Source organism: Astatotilapia calliptera, chromosome 1, assembly GCF_900246225.1.
Source record: "Astatotilapia calliptera chromosome 1, fAstCal1.2, whole genome shotgun sequence".
NCBI classification, from domain to species: domain Eukaryota; kingdom Metazoa; phylum Chordata; class Actinopteri; order Cichliformes; family Cichlidae; genus Astatotilapia; species Astatotilapia calliptera.
In genome coordinates, this window is record NC_039302.1 from 30,967,809 (window position 1) to 30,988,371 (window position 20,563).

Below are 20,563 nucleotides of genomic sequence, written 5' to 3' on the forward strand. Positions count from 1 at the left end.
TGCTGCCAGGCATGCTTCATAAATTAATGATTATCTGCAAGGATATTTGACAAGCGTATAATGGGAGCTGGTATAGGATCATGTTCAAAGGGCTTCTAATTGTCTTTATTTATGACAGCCGGTGATCTCTAGGATGAATTAATGCATTTGCTACACTGTTGTGATGAGCCTTTGCAATCAGCCATCAATCCTGCTAGCTATCTTTCACAGCTGTCTGCTATTAGAAAGGGTCCATAGACATGTTAGGAAGGGTTCCCCTATTCAGCAGCAAGACGGCAAAGTATTTCCACACAATGACCTGACTGATTTGTTTATTCATATAAAAGCAACATGCAGAGGTGCCATTGTCCTAAAATGATAGTGCCAGAACCCTGAATTAATAATTTCAGAATAAATTAAAGCTAGAACGCAAAGTGCAGAATTGTGGATTTTTTCCATCACTACACAAGGGGAAAAATGTCCATGTTGTGATTGTCCTTTTTATTTACATGTTAATTCATCTATATAATTATTGCTTGTTATTTATACTTCTGTTCATCTGCGAATAATCAGCTGCTGCTGAAAATGGCAGTAAAACCTGTCATTTGTACATATTAAACTGACATAGTAAAGCCAACTTCACTGCTATAGATGAGCCCTGTCAGTGGTTGTCTACAAATCTGAGACTTGGAACTGGTGTTCTGAAAAATTTCGAACAAAAACGTGTTACATTAATCTCACTAGGAGATTAATCTCACTAGGAGATTAATCTAACACCACAGATGTTCCTATGACTTCATTGCAAAAACGAAATAAAGTCAAATGAATAATTTGAACGTATATAATGTACCCATGCCTACTACAGTGGCCACCAAAGCACTGCCACACCAAAAGCACATTCTAACTCAATTACAAATGAGAAAGCTGTGTGACGGTGACCTGCTACGATGGCCTCAGGATAGATACCAGCTCAGAGCAGAGCAGGTGATGGCAGGTCCAACACAATCAGACATGCTCAAACATAACACATCCTTGTCATATCATGTCACCCCAATAACTGCCAAGGGGCACTACAGTACTCTACTACCCACCTCTCAGATAAGGTTACAGATTAGTTTCTATTTATATGTTGGGTCCTACAGCAGCTCACTGACCAGATAAATCACAAGCAAACATATCTATTGAAAACTAGCCGTTTAAAACAATTTATTTTCTTTCAGAAAAAATATTTTTATTTAACCAGTGAGATACTGTTTATTATATTATTGTTCCTCTGTGTCTGTCTTATTTTGTCTTGGATTTTTGTCACCAAGATACTGAAAAATATAAGCCAAATTAAGGAAGCATGATGGAGAGGTAAAACATTGGCAAAGGAAAAACACATTATGTTTTGGTTTTCATTTAAATTTAAATTTCTTTAAATTGACTGTATTGCTTACAATGTGATCATTAAGTGCTTTTCCGCTTCTATTTGCAAAGTTGCCAATTAAGGTGTTGCTATTTCTCTGGACTGTGTGACATTTTTGTGGTTTCTGTTTTCCAAAAGCTTTCTGGCAGCTCTTTTCCATTTTGAAATTTTCAGTGTAATTAAAGACAAAAACATTTTTCTAGTTTGATTGGGCTTGGGGTCAAAGCTGCAGCCAAGTTTCTCTACCAGCAACACACCTGACCCTGATATACCAGACAAATGGCTAATTTGGTAAACAGGCTGTGTTATCTGATGCCTTCATTACCATCTAAAACTCATGTAATTACACTTGATGGGCTTTTCTTAGTACAGATGCACTGAAACTTGCCAACAATTCACAGCTAATTAAAAGATATGTGCAGAAGGTCTGTTGTACCGAACAGAATGGCCAGGTGAAACCAGCTGACTTCCATAGCCCATTTTTATCCAAATGTACTTCAGTCAGCAGGTTATAGATCCAAGGGTGGAGACAGGCATACAAATTTTTATGCCTTGACATACTGAGAGACAGATGGTGCAATGCTGGTGCAACTCAGTATTGAGAAGGTATTCCTAATATTTTTAGCCTCTGGACCTGTCAAAGAGGAGCAACTAATCAAGAAGAAGGTTGTGTGAAATCAACTTTACAGACAAAGTCCGAGTTTAATGGAATGTAAAATTCAGTGAAGCAAACACATACGCATCTGCACAACTACACATACAAGTATTTCTCACAGGTCAGACGCTTGTCTCAGTTTGTGACGTGCATCATAGAGATATCATAGACATTGACATATCCTGTATATCCTTTATGGGATGGAACAGTGCAGTAACTTAACCTGTAATTTGCATTAAAAAGATACTGAGATACACACATAGATTGGAGACTAGCTAGTCACTGAATATCCGGGTCCAGAATATCCTAAACAGTTTTTGCCATCATGACTAAAACCAGTTGAACCATATGGAAAAAAGACAATAACACACACTCATCTATTCTGTAAACTACAGTAAACTATGTAAAGTAAAAAAAAAAAAAGGATCACAAATGTGGCCATGACTATAAGCATTCACAACTACATAGGACACCTATTGGTAAAGTCCTGTGAAAAACAAACAAACAAACAAACAAAAAACAAGCAAACTAAAAAAAAAAACTAAAAACAGCCTGTGTTGCTTCCATTGGAAACAAGAAAGTAAGTAGCAGCATTAGTTGATGATCAGCAAGTTTGACCACTTCTATGAAAGTTCTGTGAATTTGCTGGTCTGAAGAATTCTGATGTGTTTAGAAAATGAACATCCCAGCAAACTCACCCCAATGCTCAGAGAAACTGCAAACAAGAGCTGCATTTAAAATTCAACAGGCCTCAGTTAATATTGCCAAGAGAAAGTCTATTTTCTCTAAAAGAACATGATAACACTGTGTAGCTTTGTAAAGTTTCATGTGAAAAATCCACAAAACTTATGGAACAATGTCCTTTGGACAAACAAGCCTAAGTGGAATGTGTCTGAAGTGTCATAGTCCAGGTGTGTGGCTGTAAAATTCCACTGGATGTCTGAGCATCCCTGGTATCTGCCTATGGGCAGGGCCAACAGCCTCCCTCACCTGGTGCTGATTGCCACAGTTTTTCCAAGTGAGTAAGAACAGTAACTAAAGTAAATAATACAATATATTAAAAAGTTACAAAATGTAACAGAAAAGCTCTAATAAATACAAATAGCTCTAATTATAAATTTCCCATTACAAAACACAAACTTAAATATATGTGGATGACATTGAGCTGTCCTTCATTTCAGATTGACTTGTGACAATGTAATTGTCAAGGCTGGAGTCAGGGTGAATGCACACATTTATCTAAGCTTATGCTATATACTCACACCAAAACATGGAGCATGGAGCAAAATGGTGAAGCGCATTAACCACACATCCTCCCAGAAAGACAGGATAAGTCACTGTACCAAAGAAGCAATAAGCATGCTCATTTATACAATTCCTCATTGCATAATAATTTACATCCCATATGTTAATACACATTTTCAACATAAGTCCTAGTGGAATACTAACCCTGCTCCCTTCTTTTCTTCCTCTTTTTATTGCTTTTTAAAATTTTGTTTTATTTTTTTGCTACTCTATAAAACACTCCCCAAAAACAAATTGCTGCATAATCAATGTCAACAAGGTTACTTCAGGTTCTACTAAAATCTGCAATCTCCATATCCTGTCATGCGATTGCAATCCCTGCCATGCCCTCAACTGAAAACTGGTCCACCTGGTTAAAGGAGAAACTCCCGAACTCCTATGTAGGTTATCAGTCATCCAGGTTGTAGGGGTCTAAGCAGCTCAGTGACAAACTTGAATGTTGAATTGTGTCGGAAACACTGAGGATCAGAGTAGAAAAAATACTTCTAAAAAACATTTCTGTGTTGCTCAAACACTTTTTAAAAATGTCCAATTTTCCAGTTTTACTGGCCATCATACATAGGTCATGAAGACTGTTGCATTAAATATAGCATTTTTTTTTTAAATTGATTAAGTAATTTCAGCAGATTTCAGCAGCTTAATTCCTTAATTGTAAATAGGAATGCATTCGCTTCGCTAATGAAATAGTTTTGCAATCTGCATTTAAAGGTGTACATGTGTCCATGTTTGTATCATCAACATAAAAGAAAAACCTGAAGAAGAAAAAAAATGTTACCACAGAAATCCTCTGCATTTATTTTATTCTCTTTTATTGTATAGTCACCTTGGCTTAAATTCTTTAGCCCCCCAATGGATGCAATCAAGAATTCATTAAACCTCAGTTGTTGTTTTTTTTTTTTTCAAGCATCCACTAAACCTTGACCTGCTTGGATTTACTGCCTTTAGCTCTTCATGTTCCCACCTAGCTTCACATGTAAATCAATAGTGCTGAATATATTAATCTCCCTCACCTTTTTTTTTTATTGTCAAAGTAGTTTTGCATATTGCCAGGAGGAAGGTCATATAACATCATTCTGATCTGCTAGATACACATCTGCTTTGTTAGATCTTTGGGAGGTTTCTGACGCACACATTTTCTCTGGTTTTACCAGTCTGTTTCATAGAATATAATGATGAGATAATATGATAATGATGAAAATAATATTATATTTTCTTAGCTGCTAAAAGGTAAAAGTTACACGGGAAAGCAAGTTTAGAGAGTAACCACTGAAATAACAAGCATTACAATAATCATTTGCAGCGGCAATGATGGACGTATGGAGTTAATCCCAGAATGAAGTGAAGCGCTGACAGAATTAGATTGTTTCATCTTGGTATTTTATTTTGGTATTCTGTGTGCATTGTGTGTAGAGGTATGTGTTTCTCCCCTTTTTATTTTAATAATTTCTTTGCTTTTGTATTTTTTTCAATGATCTTATTTTATTTTTTCCCTCCTGAGTGATTGTCTTTCCCACACTTATTGTTTTCATATGCGGTTAATTGTTGCCACTTGTGTCCTGCACATGTCCTCTATGAAGACCTAGTCTTATCTTTCCCTTGTCTGTCAAAATGTCTTTTTATGGTCTCTATGTTTCTTGGTTCTCATGCTGGTTACCAGATTGCTATTTTCTGTCTTTCCTTGTGCACTGTTTACATTAATGCTTTGGACTATGTTTTTTGTGATATTTTGCCTTTTGCCAGTGAAGGCTCATTTGTGATGCAGCTGGAGCCAAACGACAAACTAAAAATCCCAGCTGCATATAAAAATACCCAAACAATGATACACTAAAAACAAGTTGTGTTTCCGTTATTTATTATTTTAACTTTATTGTGTGTAGTATCTCAAAAAAGTATATTTGTAAAGTCCATTTTTGAATAGTATCTGATGCATAAGCTTTGAATAAACACGCCACTATTTGCCACATGCAGCAAACCTTATCTGCCTCTCTGTTTTTAGTTTGAGTCCGCTCAACAACCTTCAGTCCACATGACCTGACAATCTGATAATTCATATGGGGAATTACAGGTACATAAAAAATGCAGACCGTGTGAAATAGGCACATATGGCCTCTGGGTCCTCTTACTACTTTTCTCCTTTACTCATGGGTTGGATTGCACCCTGCTTTGTATTTGTCCTTCAGCTGGATTCTCACTAAATACCTCTAAAGTTCTGATGAATGCACCATGCATGGTTGTGTAGTGATGGGTCGTTCGCGAACGAAATGGCTCTTAGAGCCGGCTCTTTGACGTGAACGACGCGAGCCGGCCCCTTATCGCGAGCCATCACGTGGGGTTTTTTTTTTTTTTTCTCTCAGCCTCTCTCTCGCACTTTTTTTCCGCTTCACTCTGCACGCGAGCCTTGTGCTTTGCTGGGCAGAGGGGGGAGGGGCGGTAGTTACACTCAGTAGCACAGGAACAGAGCCAGAGAGAGAGAAAGAGAGGCAGGGACAACAACATTAGAAAGGTATAGTAATCATCCACAACTATTTTCAGTTGCAGATGATAAAGGATTGAGAAAGTTTATTCATGCAGGTCCATATGACAGAGAATATGCATGTTCTTTTAGTTTTCATATTATAATTTATATTTAATTGTGTTGTGGTTTGCAGTGTTTTGTGTTCTTTTCACTTTAAATTTGTGAAAGGAAAAAGCTGAAAATTTAAATAGTTAAAACTTGAAATGTGAATAGTTGATTTTTGTATTATATGATTTATTTATTACATTTTATGTGGAGTGAATAAATAAAAGTATATTTACGGTGGCCCCTAGAGACAAAGCACATACAAACTTCAAATCACGTACGAACTCTGAAGCATGTACAAACTCCAAAACACGTAAAAACTCCAAAACACGTAAAAACACGTACAAACTCCGAAGCACGTAAAAACTCAAAACACGTACAAAAGACAACAGAAGTGCTCCAGGATGCTGGGCGCAGTGTTGAGCCTTTGTTATCTTGTGGCTACACAAACCAGCAAGTACCAACGACCGGATTTGGTGTGTGGTAATAACAGGTAAATGAACTTTTTTTTAAATTATTTGAATATATATATGAGTGCCTGTGTATAAATACACAAACAATACACACATGCTTTCAATTGTGTAATTTAAGTGATCTAGTAGCTCTGCTTTGGAAGTTCAGTTCATGCTAGAAATGTGTTTTGGAGTTTGTACGTGTTTTGTCTCTAGGGGCCACCGCATATATTTATATATAAACATATATAAATAAAACCACTTGTTTTTATGTTAGTAATTCCTTTTGTGCATAATTTTATATTATTGTTAATAATAAATTAATTAAAGCAACAAAACAACCTGAAGAGCCGGTTCGGAGCCGAAAGAGCCGGCTCTTTTTAGTGAGCCGAACCGAAAGAGCCGGATCTCTAAAAAGAGCCGGAAATCCCATCACTATGGTTGTGCAGTTACTGCTTTGAGAAAACCTGCCAAACGTAAACACATGCCAAGATACTCAATAGCACCTTTGTACTTGCTCCCAAAGCAGTCTGTGTTTGCAGGATTATATTTTGCAATGAAGACATGTATACACAAGGAGACAAATATACAAACAAAGAGGACTGCAATTTCACCCATGCTATCATTGCTTAATGGTTTAATAACAACTTATAATTATCTAGCAGTGCGTGACCTCATATTCATTTATAGTCTGCAAGATAAGGCCTGAATTTCTATGGACCCTTCCTGGATAGTTTTAACAGATGATCCAATGATTACAGCTGGATACTAAACCAAAAATGGAATCTGATACTGTACCCCAGCCAATGCAAAAGTAGACACACAATTTCAGTATATTGCAATTAATAGCATAGTTTATTAAATAAAAAAAAATATATTTTTAAATATTAAATATTTGTGCTGTAATTTTAATTAAAATAGATAAACTCATTTGTTTCAAATTCATTACAATACAGAAATCCCAATATCTGAAAATTGTGTTTATTTATACACTCAGTACTTGGTTGGCAATCCCTTACTACAAATTACTGCATCAGTGCAGTGTGGCATGGAGATGATCTGCTTGTTGCACAGCTGAGGTGTTGTTGGAGCACAGATTGCTTTGATAGTGGTCCTCAGCTCATCTGCATTGTCGGGTCAATTGTTTCTCACCTGTTGTTGATAATACATCATAGAGTCTCTGTGTGGTTCATTTCAGGCAAGTTGGCTGGCAAATCAAACACAGTAATAACATGGTCAGCAAAACATTTGGTAGTAGTTTTGGCACTGTGGGCAGTGTTGCTGGAAAAGGAAATCAGTAACTCCATAAAGCTTGTCAGCAGATGGAAGCATGGAGTTCTCTAAAAGCTGCATTGACTTTAGAGTTGATAAACACTGTGGAGCAACCTCTACCAACAACAGCAAATGATAAGGCACCCCAAATTCACTGATTAGAAGCGGTGGATATTTGTCATATAGAAAAATAGGGACATTCTAAAATGTTTTCATCTTTAAAGCCATAAAACTACAATCAGGAGTTCAAAGTGCCAATGATTTGTGCCACTGGGGAGTATTTAAAGTCTACAGTTTACTACTGTCAGTTTTTACTACTGAGTCTTAGTAACCCTAAGACTCAGTTTCTGATATGTTAACACAACTTTCAACAAAATACAAATCTTACAAAGAATGATTACTGTTTCCATATCAGAATTGTTACAGAAAAGTCCAGCTAGTTATCAATCTATTCCTAAATTAATGTAACAACAAGGAGCTGAAACATGCTTTAAATAGAGTTTATATCAGATTTTATTAAGTTTCACAAGTTTATTCATAGTTCTTTTTGACAATGTCTTTTATTTCTGATAACATAAATAGCAACTAACAATTGTGGTTCCCTGTGATGGAAATGATAGTTATTTTTTTCGGTCATGTGAAGTTTTTTTGCACTGCCTTTTACTAATCTTACAGATGAATATATATACATGCTCCATTTTTTTATAACTAGTCTCGTTCCTCGTAGAAGGTCACCTCCCTTTCTTTAGTCATACAACTTTTAAGTTCCATGCTAGTATTTTTATGTGCTTCATTTTATTTGGCTGAAAAGTACGCTGTGAACTATCCTGTAAATTCCTGTTTCGCTATGTGCTGTGTGCGTATGCGCTGCTGGAATCTAGACTCTTGAGTTTTGCCAGAAGGTGGATGAACAGCAGCTCTTTTTAAAGTATCTTTCAAAGTAACATAATCTTTTTGACATTGCCTGCTTTTACTTATATGTATCCATTTCTGTGACAGGATGGCATAGGATTTCAGTGTTTCTTGACAGCTGACTCTGTCAGTGTGGGATGTCCAAGAGTTTCAAATCAGCACATGAGCAGTTAAAAGACATTTTCCCATTTTGCTTAAATTACTTTACTTTGTGTTTGGAAAATTTTAGCTCATCATTGATGACACCAGGCAGCAACGTGGGCTAGTGGTTAGCACTGTTGCCTCACAGCAAGGAGATCCTGGAATTGAATCAGCCAGAGGCCTGGGAACTTTCTATGTGGAGTTTGCATGGTATCCCTGTGCCATTGTAGCTTCCTCTTAATGACATGCATGCTATGTTAACTGGTGATTCTGAATTTGATGTTGGTGTAAATACTTGTATGTGTCCCACATAGGAGACATACAAGGAGACTCATTTCTAACTATAATAGAACCATATGGATTAGTGGAGGCAGGTATACTGAAAATAATGTAAAATGAATACTGTATGCTTTAGTTACAATAGCCCACATTAATCACATTAAAATATGCTAGCAGTCACTGACCTCATGAATAGCTAGTGGGAGGACAAAAACACTCATAATGCATCTTTAAACCACCAAGCCCACAAGGACTTCAGAGTTCTTCTCTGTCTCAGTGATGCTTATTGACTTGAACTAAGCTTCACATGCCCTGCATAGGGCCATTTGCAAGTCATGCAATAAATATGCTGCTCTGTTCAATTTGATTGTGATCTATTGGAGGTGTCAACTTTAATCACTGCAATGGTAACTGCAAACAGGAGCTTAGCCAATGCAAGGCACATTACACTTGTTTCAGAGGAAAGATGCACAAATTTCAACGAACACACACCTGCTCACAAAGAGGTGCATGGAAATTTAAAGTAATCGCATAAGAATATTTCTGCATGTCTGTGTAGATCTTGCAGTGATTCTCAGTGTCTTAAAAGTTAAATAAAATGAGTAATAATCAGTGGTGTGATCTCTTAATAATATTGTTCTAAAAGCTGATTGGATTATAAACAATTAAATAGTCCATATTTTACCCTGCATAAAATATGATGCATGTAAATATACTGTAACGATGGTTAAGTGTTATTGTACAGTGACATGTTGGTGATCTCTGCACACTGTTGTTGTTCCTTTAAGATTCATGTTTGGTTGTGGTACAGGAAGGGGAGGGGGGACCTGGTTGTTTTGGGTGTGTGTGTGCCAGGCTGGAGAGAAGAGTTGTATGAGGGCGCTCTCCCCGGAGTTAGCAACCCGCTTGCTTATGTGCCGAATAAACGGACAAACTGAGACCCAACCGTCTGGTTCTTGTGAATGTTACAATACATTTAGTTGGAAATACACTGAGGATCATAAATAAAATTGAATCTGGAAACAGGAAATTCTAAGAGAAACTAATCCAGAATCTTTCCATATACAGGACAGGATACTGCTTAGGTAAGCCATTATGGTTTTGATATTATTGAAAATATGTCTTTTCTTTGGAGTCTTCCAAATCCTCCTCGGAAAAACTTGCTTCTACTTTAATTACTTTTCTCAACATTCTGAGAGAAGAGCCCTTTTTCCAGCTCTAATAATCTGCTGCCATTAATGGTTCACGCTCTTTTGACTGCAAAGGGTTTTGATAGAAATGTGCTATTTTCAGTTGCTTTCATTATCTCAGTGAAGCAGATTACATGCTACTGTACTACTGTGTTAGAGAAAGTTGTTTTTAGCTACGTCAAAGTGTTAAATTGTTGTCTTGGTTGGTGAGAGAAGTTGTACACAACTGTAAAATGATTACCAAACTGGTCAAAAAACCCCAAAAAATGTCTACATCTTTAATTGGCATCTTAATGTTGTTTTTGTATATTTTTCTCTTCTTCTTGTCTTCATTCTTTTTATGATTGGAAAATTATTTTTTTCTTTTTTCATACACTTGCAATAAAAGATATGGAGTGACTGCTTTATAGAATTTTAGGACACGGTTATTAAACAAAGTTTGGAATTATATTTAATCAATTTAAGTGACTGAATTGAAATGCAGGACACTGCAATTAAATTAAGCACGAAGTAAAAATTAAAATAGGAATTCAAAAAGGTGCAAAAGTAGCATAAAGAGGAAGACAGACAGATGGAGGCCAAATGACACTACATACACACACAAGGAAATTCTGACACAGGTAAAAAACAATTAAACACAGATGAAAGGAGGGAAACACAATGGAGGCACAAACACTGGCCATGCAAAGAGCCTGCTATTGGTAGAGACTAATACAAACAATCAAAGAGATGCAAAAACAAGAAAACACAAGAGAAAAATGTTAACACTAATAAACAAAAGAAAAAAAAAAGCAAAACAAACAACAAACCAGGACCATGACAGGGAGAGGTACCAAATCAACCAAGTTCTAACCAAAGCTAATTACCAACACCACTCCCTTAAATGACCATAAAAATAATAATAGTTTTTTTTAACAATTTTTAATTGTAATGTTGTAAAACTAAGTATCTAAAATAAACAACATAAAACAAAGCACAACCTTAATACAAAACACTGGCCGCATGTGTGCATATGCACAACTAGTTAATGTTGTGATCAAAGGCCAGATTTTAACTGAGATTGTAGCAAGTTTTAAAAAAATCCTGATTCTTATTTAACAGACAGGTAGGGTTTTCTAAAAATTATATTATGAGAGTGCAGTTTGTGCAAAGGAAGCCTTCAAATATCTGTCTCTGCAGATTTCTTCTTTTATACTTTTGGTATTGTGGCAGTACAGTTAGTAAAGTCTGGATATAAAGCAATTTTGCAGCACATGTCCAAATGATGCCCTAAGAATTAGTGATGGGTCGGTCGCAAACGAAACGGCTCTTAGAGCCGACTCTTTGAAGTGAACAACGCGAGCTGGCTCCTTATTGGGAGCCGTGTTTTTTTTTCTTCTTTCTCTCACCCTCTCTCTCGCACTTCTTTCCGCTTCACTCCGCAGTGAGCCCTGTGCTTGCGCTGAGCGGGGGGGGGGGAAGGGGCGGTAGTTACACTCGCAGTGGCACAGGAACAGAGTGGGAGGGAAAGAGAGAGAAAGAGAGCCAGGGACAACAAGAGACAACGTCATCACATTAGAAAGGTATAGTAATCATCCACAACTATTTTCAGTTGCGGATGATTAAGGATTCAGAACGTTTCTTCTTGCAGTGAATCCTATGTATTGCAATTCCAAGCAGGAAAATACTCTCCCAAAAAAATCATCCCAGGCCTATATGACAGAGAATGTGCATCTTCTTTTTTGTTTTGCATATTTTAATTTATATTTCATTGTGTTGTGGTTTGTAGTGTTTTGTGTAGTTTCACTTTAAATTTGTTTCAAAGGAAAAAGCTGAAAATTTAAATAGTTAAAAGTTGAAATGTAAATTGTTGGTTTTTGTATTTTATACTTTGTTTGTTACATTTTATGTGGAGTGAATAAATAAAAGTATATTTGCGGTGGCCCCAAGAGACAAAGCACGTACAAACGCCAAAACACATACAAACTCTGAAGCACGTACAAACATATATAAATAAAACCATGGTTTTACATTAGTAATTTCTTTTGTGCATAATTTTATATTGTTGTTAATAATAAATTAATTAAAGCAACAAAACAACCTGAAGAGCCGGTTGGGAGCCGAAAGAGCCGGTTCTCTAAAAAGAGCCGGAATTCCCATCACTACTAAGAATCCAAATACTAAAAAGAAAAAAATAATTTAAATGTCAGATATAAACCATCTAGTTCAAAAGCTGTGGTTCTGGTCCAGGTTGATGTGGATTTTGCCTCTTACATTTTGTAATAAAGGAATCCAATTGCATGTATTTCATAAAACGGTGCATCTTCCAAGGCCCCTTTTGTTGCTCAGCAAAGAATAACAGATAAACATGAAAGCAATTAATACAGGGACATGCATTTGAATTGTCCTGTTATTATAGCATTATTGAATAATTTCATTGAGAGCTGAAAACATTGTTCACTAAAGAAACTACATGAAGGATAAATTTGTATCTACAGGATATACGTGGTTGAGCTTTTTCTTGGTACCCATGGTGTCTTTTACATTTTGAAAGCTGCTCACTCTGTGCAGACACTTTGAAGTGGATGCTTTTTATCCAGGTAGACATACTTGTGCCAATTAAAGGCTAAACATGGTAAATGAGTAGCAACTGTGGCTCTAAGATCAGTAGGGAAGTAGTGGAGAAGGGATTAGACCTGCGGGTATACATCGGTATATATTGCATTGTAATTCATTTTAAAAAATCATTCTGTTACTCCAGCGTGTTCTTTATTGATGTATATTTGTTTATTATTGAGTTTATAATTGGAGGTGCAGTTGTGCTGGACTTTTTAGTGCAGTACTACTTGTCACACATTTTAATTAGTGAATTAGTGAAAAATATGTAAACTAAAAATAAGACTCAAAACATTGGAATTAATTGGTTAACATTTACATGAATGTTAGTCTTTAATTGTAACACTGGCTCCAGACAAGATAGAACTCTTAAGCAAGTGTTACTATGGTATAAAAAGCACACGGTATTTAGATCCAGGACACCGTGCCCTTCTTGTTCTAGATGCCCTTTTCAGACTGAAATACCAAGGTAGCATTTTCAAACAGAGCATCACAGACATTGATCACTTGATGAGATACAATACAAACATGCAACAAGTGTAAAGAACATTACCACTATGTATTTATATTCTGCTCACACGTAGCTCTGGTGGCTTTCTTCCTCTTACATGGATTGCAGTGCTCATCATTCAGCACGTGCCCTTATTTAGACTTATCCTCTAAAAATATCATTGGACACTTAATTTCAGAGCTGAACTAGAACTGCTCTTAATACATGTCCACATCAATGCCTCATGTGCATCACACATGTGAGAAAGAAAATAGAGACAGAAAATAAATAACTCAAAAACAGCGGCTGCAATCTTGTATTGTACATGGAACTGGTACTGTATTAATAATTGAATTTACATGCAAAAGTTTTGAACTAACTGCTCTGCTCAGATACTGATTTATTTATTCATTAGATTTTTTTTGTTAAACAGGCTGACAAACTTGAAATTGATTTCTAAGCTGTTTCATATTTTGTTGTGACTTGTGGTTACACTGTTGGACAGCACTTCCTTTAATTTTGCAAACATTTCTATTGAATTTTAATCAGCTGTTTATCATTTTATTACTTTTATTTTAGATTATTATTGTTTCATTATTATTTTTTTCTGGCCTTTAATTTTATCTTAATTTTATTGGTTTGTTTTACTTATTTTGTTATTGTCAGAAAGCAGTGCTATTTTGTTGTATTCCATTTAAATAATAAAAACAGCATTTGTGGACATTTGTGTTGGTATAAACTTTTTTTTTTTTTTTTTTTTTTTTTAGAAATAATGTTTATTAGATTGCACGAATATAGTGGCTGCTTAATTTGGGGGTGGGGGAGAGGTAGCAACATGTCTTTTTCTAAACATGATGATCTTTGGTGTTGGCATTTTATAAACCTGTTTATCTGTATTGTAAGTGTATATTGACTGTGTGTTATGTAAGGCAAAAAAACAAAACTTTTAAGAAGAAATTCTTCACACTGAGAAACATTGTGACTAACCTGAGCATCTGACGCGAAATGCATTTTCCAGGACTATTTTTATGAACTTTTTGCACAATGGTAATCAGTATAGAGATCAAAAGAAAAAAAAAATCCTTGCGACAAAGGTTCCAGGCTGATTTTACAATCAAGATGCTACATTTACCCCATACATGTCGTAGCTAATGGACTGAAAGAACAATAGTCTTTAATAAACCTCAGTTAAATTTGGCAAACTCTCTCCTTTTGATTTGCATTTGATATTGTATAATTTCCCCATAGTCCCTTAGTCCTAAAAATTGGCAATCTACACCTTAGACACCTGGCTGGTGTGGTACATACCCTATCGGTCATGTTTTATTCAGCCATTTACAACATTTCCTGACTTGTGTTTATTCTTTCATTCTTCACTGTTCTATTATTGTCACAAAAAAAGAATAAATGTCTTTAGAAAAATTTCCCAGTGCTATATATATATATATATATAATAAAATAAAACCAAACCAAAATATAAGTCCAGTCAGATGAAAACAAAGGGAGGGAAGGTAGTCAGAACTGAGGGGATCTAACTAAAAGAAGGCAACATTGCAGGCATAGAGGACAGTTACAAGTACCTGGGGATCCCGCAGGCAAATGGGAACCATGAACTGCTAGAAAAGCTGCAACCACCAAGTACCTGCAGAGGGTCAGGCAAGTCCTGAGGAGTCAGCTGAACGGTAAGAACAAGATCCGAGCTATCAACACTTATGCCCTGCCCGTGATCAGGTACCCTGCTGGAATAATAAGCTGGCCAAAGGAGGAGGTAGAAGCCACTGACACCAAGACAAGGAAGCTCCTGGCCATGCATGAAGGGTTTCACCCCGAGTCCAACACCCTGAGGCTGTATGCTAAGCAGAAGGAAGGAGGCTGGGGACTAGTGAGTGTCAACACCATGGTCCAGGATGAGGCAACAAACATCCACAAATACATCAGGAAGATGGCCCCAACTAGCGTGCTCAGTGAATTCCTCAGGCAGCAGAAACCCAAGAAAGAGGGGGAAGAGGAGGAGCCATCATGGAAGGACAGGCCCGTGCAGGGTATGTACCACCAGCAGATAGAGGAGGTTGCTGACATCCAGAAATCCTACCAGTGGCTGAACAAAGCTGGATTGAAAGACAGCACAGAGGCACTAATCATGGCAGCACAAGAACAAGCTCTGAGCACAGGATCCTTAGAGGCTGGGGTCTATCACACCAGGCAAGACCCCAGGTGCAGGGTGTGTAAAGAAGCCCCTGAGACAATCCAGCACATAACAGCAGGGTCCAAGATGCTTGCAGGCAGGGCATACATGGAACGCCATAACCAAGTGGCCGGCATAGTGTACAGAAACATCTGTGCCGAATATGGCATGGAAGTCCCGAGGTCAAAATGGGAGATGCCCCCAAGGATACTGGAGAATAACCAAGCTAAGATCCTGTGGGACTTCCAGATACAGCCGGACAAAATGGTGGTGGCTAACCAATCATAGTAGTAGTAGTGGTAGACAAACAGAAGAAGGCGGTCGTAGAAATAGATGTAGTGGTTCTGAATGGTAAATGGTAAATGGCAGCAATATCATGAAGGAGGAACACGAGAAGCTTGAAAAATGCCAAGGGCTAAGAGAAGAGCTTGAGAAGATGAGGAGGGTGAAGGTAACAGTGGCCCCGGTGGTAATCGGAGCACTAGGTGTGGCGACTCTCAAGCTATGCGAGTGGCTCCAGCAGATCCCAGGAACAACATCGGAGATCACAGTCCTAGGAACAGGTAATGCATATGTGTGTGTCACAGCTATTTTAAGCTGTTTTGTAGCCTGGGTTTACATTTTTTTAATGACTCTTTTTTAAACTGTTTTTTTTTTTCTATGCTAGACATATGAAAAGACCTGCAGATGATACATGCAGAACCAGGGCCGTCGCAAAGTGATGACTTTTCTTGTGCTGGTACAACATAGTGCTGGAGAGCTTAATAATGCACTGGTACTTAAGGGTAGTTGGTTTATATTGGCATGTCATGCGGGGGGCTCAAGTGACAATATTGCAGGGAGTATAGCAAATGGACTGGAATTAAGAAAGCAAAAATAATGAATGTCAAATTATTGAAGCTTTGGATTAAAACAGTAGTGTTCCTCACTGCAGAAATTGGATATAGCATGTAAATCTGCCGAAAAATAAGAATTATGTGCATGCATAATGTTACAATTCTTAGTTGTGTAAATGAATGAATATAGAATTCTCTATATGTGTGGTTGCTAGACAGTATAAAACAACGTGAACCAATTTGAAAATGATCCCATTTTGTTGCATATAATCATAGTCATTACTGCTAGCAAGAGAAGATCTGGTGAAAAATTTGATTTGATGATTTCACAATTAGTAGAATTGAATTCAGACTAACAGCAGAAGCCATAGGTTCAGAAGAAGAAGGAGAAGAAGAGGAATCTGTTGACTGTCAGGCAAAGTTGTTTTGCCAGAAACACATTTCTATCACTTTAAGATTCTTTCTCTGGAAATTTTTGAAGAAGGGGAGTTTGTTTCCAGTGTTTAATTTTACTGGATAGAACCCAATTTGTCTCTAAAAGAACTGTGTTATGAATTTGTCTGCATAACACATTTAGATAGGACTAGATAGGTTATTAAGTATGGTTCACTTCTGCTTCTACTCGCAACTATGACTAGCCAATTTCCACATTTTAATACTTAAGTAAATATTTGCTTTGAGGAGAGACAAGTTTAGCTTCTAACTCAAGTACAGTAAGGGAGTAGCATGTCAATATTTCAGCTAATCACACACGTTTTGTTTCCCATAACCTTTTGGCAGCTGGATTTTATGTACATCTTGCACTGGTGTTCATGAATGCCTGCTGTAGTTCATTTGAGAAGTTTCAGAAAAGATTCTGATGTCTGTGCAAGCTGGGGGGGGGGGGGGGGGGGGGGGGGGGGGTCTATGCTTAATCCTTTTTTAATTTAAAGTTTTGTTTTGTGGCTTTGTTTGGAGAAAAAAAAGCCAGGACAGTCAAATGTTCCAGAACATATTGCAAGTTTACTGTACATGTGTAGTTTCAGTTATTTCCTAAAACAAGTAAAGTATGACATTAAAAATGAAAACATCTCAATTGGATTTGATGTGAATCTATAATATTTCAAATGGTCAAATATACACAATGCCTTTTTTATTGACCTGTAGTAGCTAGAGGGAGTTAAGAGATTGCTGAATAAACCACTGAGGGAAAATCAATCAAATTTCTATTACACTGACTTGCCTTTTTATTCTTTCATGCTGACAGACACTACTTAAGACATAAAACAAGCTAATAGCTATTATGTTGCTATTACTGAATTCACCTGACCAGACTCATTAAGTGGGCTTGAGCTCTTCAAAGTGGTAGCAGCTGCTGTTGTTGTTGCTTTGATGCCAGTGGAGCTGGATTACTTCGCAGCAAGGTTATGAGCTGCAGTTAGTGGATGCAAAACTTCATACTGGACAGGAGTGATACACTCTGCCGTGTCTACTCCCAGCTGCCTTTCATTTGTTTTGGTTCAAAGTCAAATTTAAGTGATCTGTTGAACAGAAAGGCTACAACAATTCACACACATAGGAATTTCACTTTCCACAAGCAACACAACTAATTTGGACATCTGTTCCTACTACACTGTCAAATTTTGCATTCTATTCACCATGTCTCTGCCTGCAACACTGCTCGTTAATTTTACCTGTCTATATCATGTCATATTTGATGACATGTAGCCTGATTGCTGTTTGTCTTGTCACTAACAATTAACTATTGCAATTTAAAGATGCACTCACAGAACTGACACCAAAACATTGATTTTCCTTTCTTTCACATCTTCATAGGAAAACATTTAACCAGTCTAGAGATTTAATAATTAAGTCAAAATAAACTAGAAGGTTGGTGATGTAATAGGTAATGTGAATGACGTTTAATTTCATAATACTGGTAAGCAAGCACAAGTTGATCAACAAAGTGCATAGGCTACAATTACATGACAAAAGCTTGAAGCAAAATATTAGGGTGTGAGAGTGCATATTCAAAACAATAATGTTGTCTTTATAATTTATTTTAATCTCTTTCATGAGAAATCCTAGAATTCTGAGCTGTTGATAAGAGTAGTTGAAGTGGCAGTGGACTAAAGCAACATCTGGACACAGCAAATCTCCATCCATCCATCAATCCATCCGTCCATCCGTCCATCCAGGGAATGTGAGGCAACAGAAATCTCTTTATGGCAACCCATCAAATACATTGTATTGGAAATGCCAGCATCATGATAATGCTAGAGCAAAATTTAAGTAATCCTCAAAGTCAAGGGGAATCTTCTGTAGGGAGTCACAGTTGTCTGCACAAAATATGATATTAAGGCAACCAGTTTGACTAGTTTGGGATTAGACAGAGTAACAGATGTACAGGTCAAAAATAGACCTGAAAAACCCATTAGCCATTAGCTAGTTTGTTTGCAGGGGAAAGATGTGTTAGCTGGTAAAGTTTCACTTTAACTCCCTTGATAATTAAAATTCCTTCATTGCCTCTAGTTCTAATTGCCAAATTAAAATTCTCAAAGCGTTCTTACCCGAGGAACAACAGGTACTTTTTAAAAGCATAACTACTTTTTCCCCAATTACTCTGCTGGTTATAAAAGAGGAACCAAGTTGCCATTAAGAATCCAAAGCCAATCAATCAATCAATCAATCAATCAAAGCTTTATTCACCACATGCAGGTTGCCCTGCAGTGTGGTGAATAACCCCCGACCTTACACACACAACACAGACATTACATGGGGATACAAGTCGGAGATCGGTAGCGTTACAGAAAAACACTGAAATGTACACTACAATGGGAAAGTACAAGAGGGAAAAAAGAGACCTCTACTCATGCTGTGATTCCATGGTAGCACAGCATGAGAACAGGAAACAAAAAAAACTCCTCTGCACAAAAAGCACATAAATGTCCACAGCACAACATTGTAAAAGACATGACAAGCCACAGGATTGGGTGGGGGGTGAGGAGTAATCCGAAGCGAACACAGCAGCCGCCCTGCACAGCGCTACCATTCCAGTGCACATAGACCCGCCGTGTTCACCCACAGGAAACAAGCATCGGAGGCATTTGGAAAGGGAGGGGGATGAGTGTGTGCTTATCAGTGTAAGTGCATGTGTGTGCGTGTCCATAGTTCAGCTCAGACAGTGTCCTTCGCCCTGCCAGGCTAAGTAAACAGTCTACCAGCCAACCCAGGTGGCCTTGCATGGAATGGGAAGGAACAGACTCGACACAGTCGTTATCAGGGAGTTTTTGTTAGGCTCCAGCCTTGAGCCCACAGCTGGCGCCGAAGGGGTAGCCGCATCATAATGGTGATTTTTCTTTTACAAACAACCCATGAGAATTTCAAGCTGTTTTTAACACTCCGACACCGACACTGGTCTCTCAATCTCTGGTTGGATAGCTGCGAGTTTCTCCATGATGTTATTTACCTTCAATTCTGTGGTCTTTTCAGTCTTTTGCTCACAGAGCAGATTCTGAGACCTCACAACCGCAGCCAACTGATCCGCGATGTAATCCAGCTTCCGCCCAGAGGTGTTGTTCCGAGTGGATTCTTCCCTGATGTAACCCAATATACGCTCAGAGGTGTTATTCTGAGCCTTCACTGCAGCCGTTAGCGCCTCCAAGCTCTTAACCATGCTGCATTCAGTGAGCCCTTTCTGAGAAGCTGCACCTCGTCCCATCGTTTCAATCCCAGCGGGCAGCCTTGGGGGGGTTTGAACAGCCGGTTCCGCTTTCTTAATTCTCCAATAAGCCAGGGCCAAGCCAGCTCCGATCAGCAAGAACCTTGTTAGCATGGTTCCGAATAGGTAGATATCTTCAGCGTCCTCGATCGACAATCCCGCCAGGCACACAATCCTCCATGTCTGCCACCTGTCCATCGTGTATCCGGCAGGGAAAGTCCCTCCAGGGCACTCGGGCTCTCCCGAGCCCAGACTTCTCGTTGAGAAAAGGGTGTCAATAGCATTCAGAGACCAGTTGATCAAATCCATAATTCTGTTTAGGTTTTAGAAACAGACTGTGAGAGAGTGTTCCAGGGAAGTGAAAAAAGCACGAGACAAGATAAGGACATAAGAAGCTAAGCAGGGAAGATAAGGGAGAGGAGAGGAGAAAAGTGCGACCGCCTTCGCTGAGAGCCAAATGAGATTCACTTTAGTTCACTTTATTACTTTATTACTATAAAGAAAAACTTCACAATTATAATTTACAACTGAGGAGTGCAAGGAGGTCCTACTTCTCTCACATCATCACCAAAAACAGTCATAATGCTCGGGTCTTATTTGCTAC

General features: G+C 37.8%; 1 protein-coding gene across 4 annotated transcripts in view; it reads right to left on the bottom strand.

Moving 5' to 3' along the window:
- The window catches only part of chst8 (carbohydrate (N-acetylgalactosamine 4-0) sulfotransferase 8), a 179,793-nt gene that overhangs the window by 140,623 nt on the left and 18,607 nt on the right, over positions 1-20,563 (bottom strand). The window contains exon 1 of one of the 4 annotated variants that reach the window (XM_026174169.1): positions 11,542-11,635. The exons of the other annotated variants lie outside the window; for them this stretch is intronic. The gene's annotated coding sequence lies outside the window, so the exon portion shown is untranslated. Of the gene's footprint in view, positions 1-11,541; positions 11,636-20,563 lie in introns of those variants that run through there. 4 annotated transcript variants of the gene reach the window in all.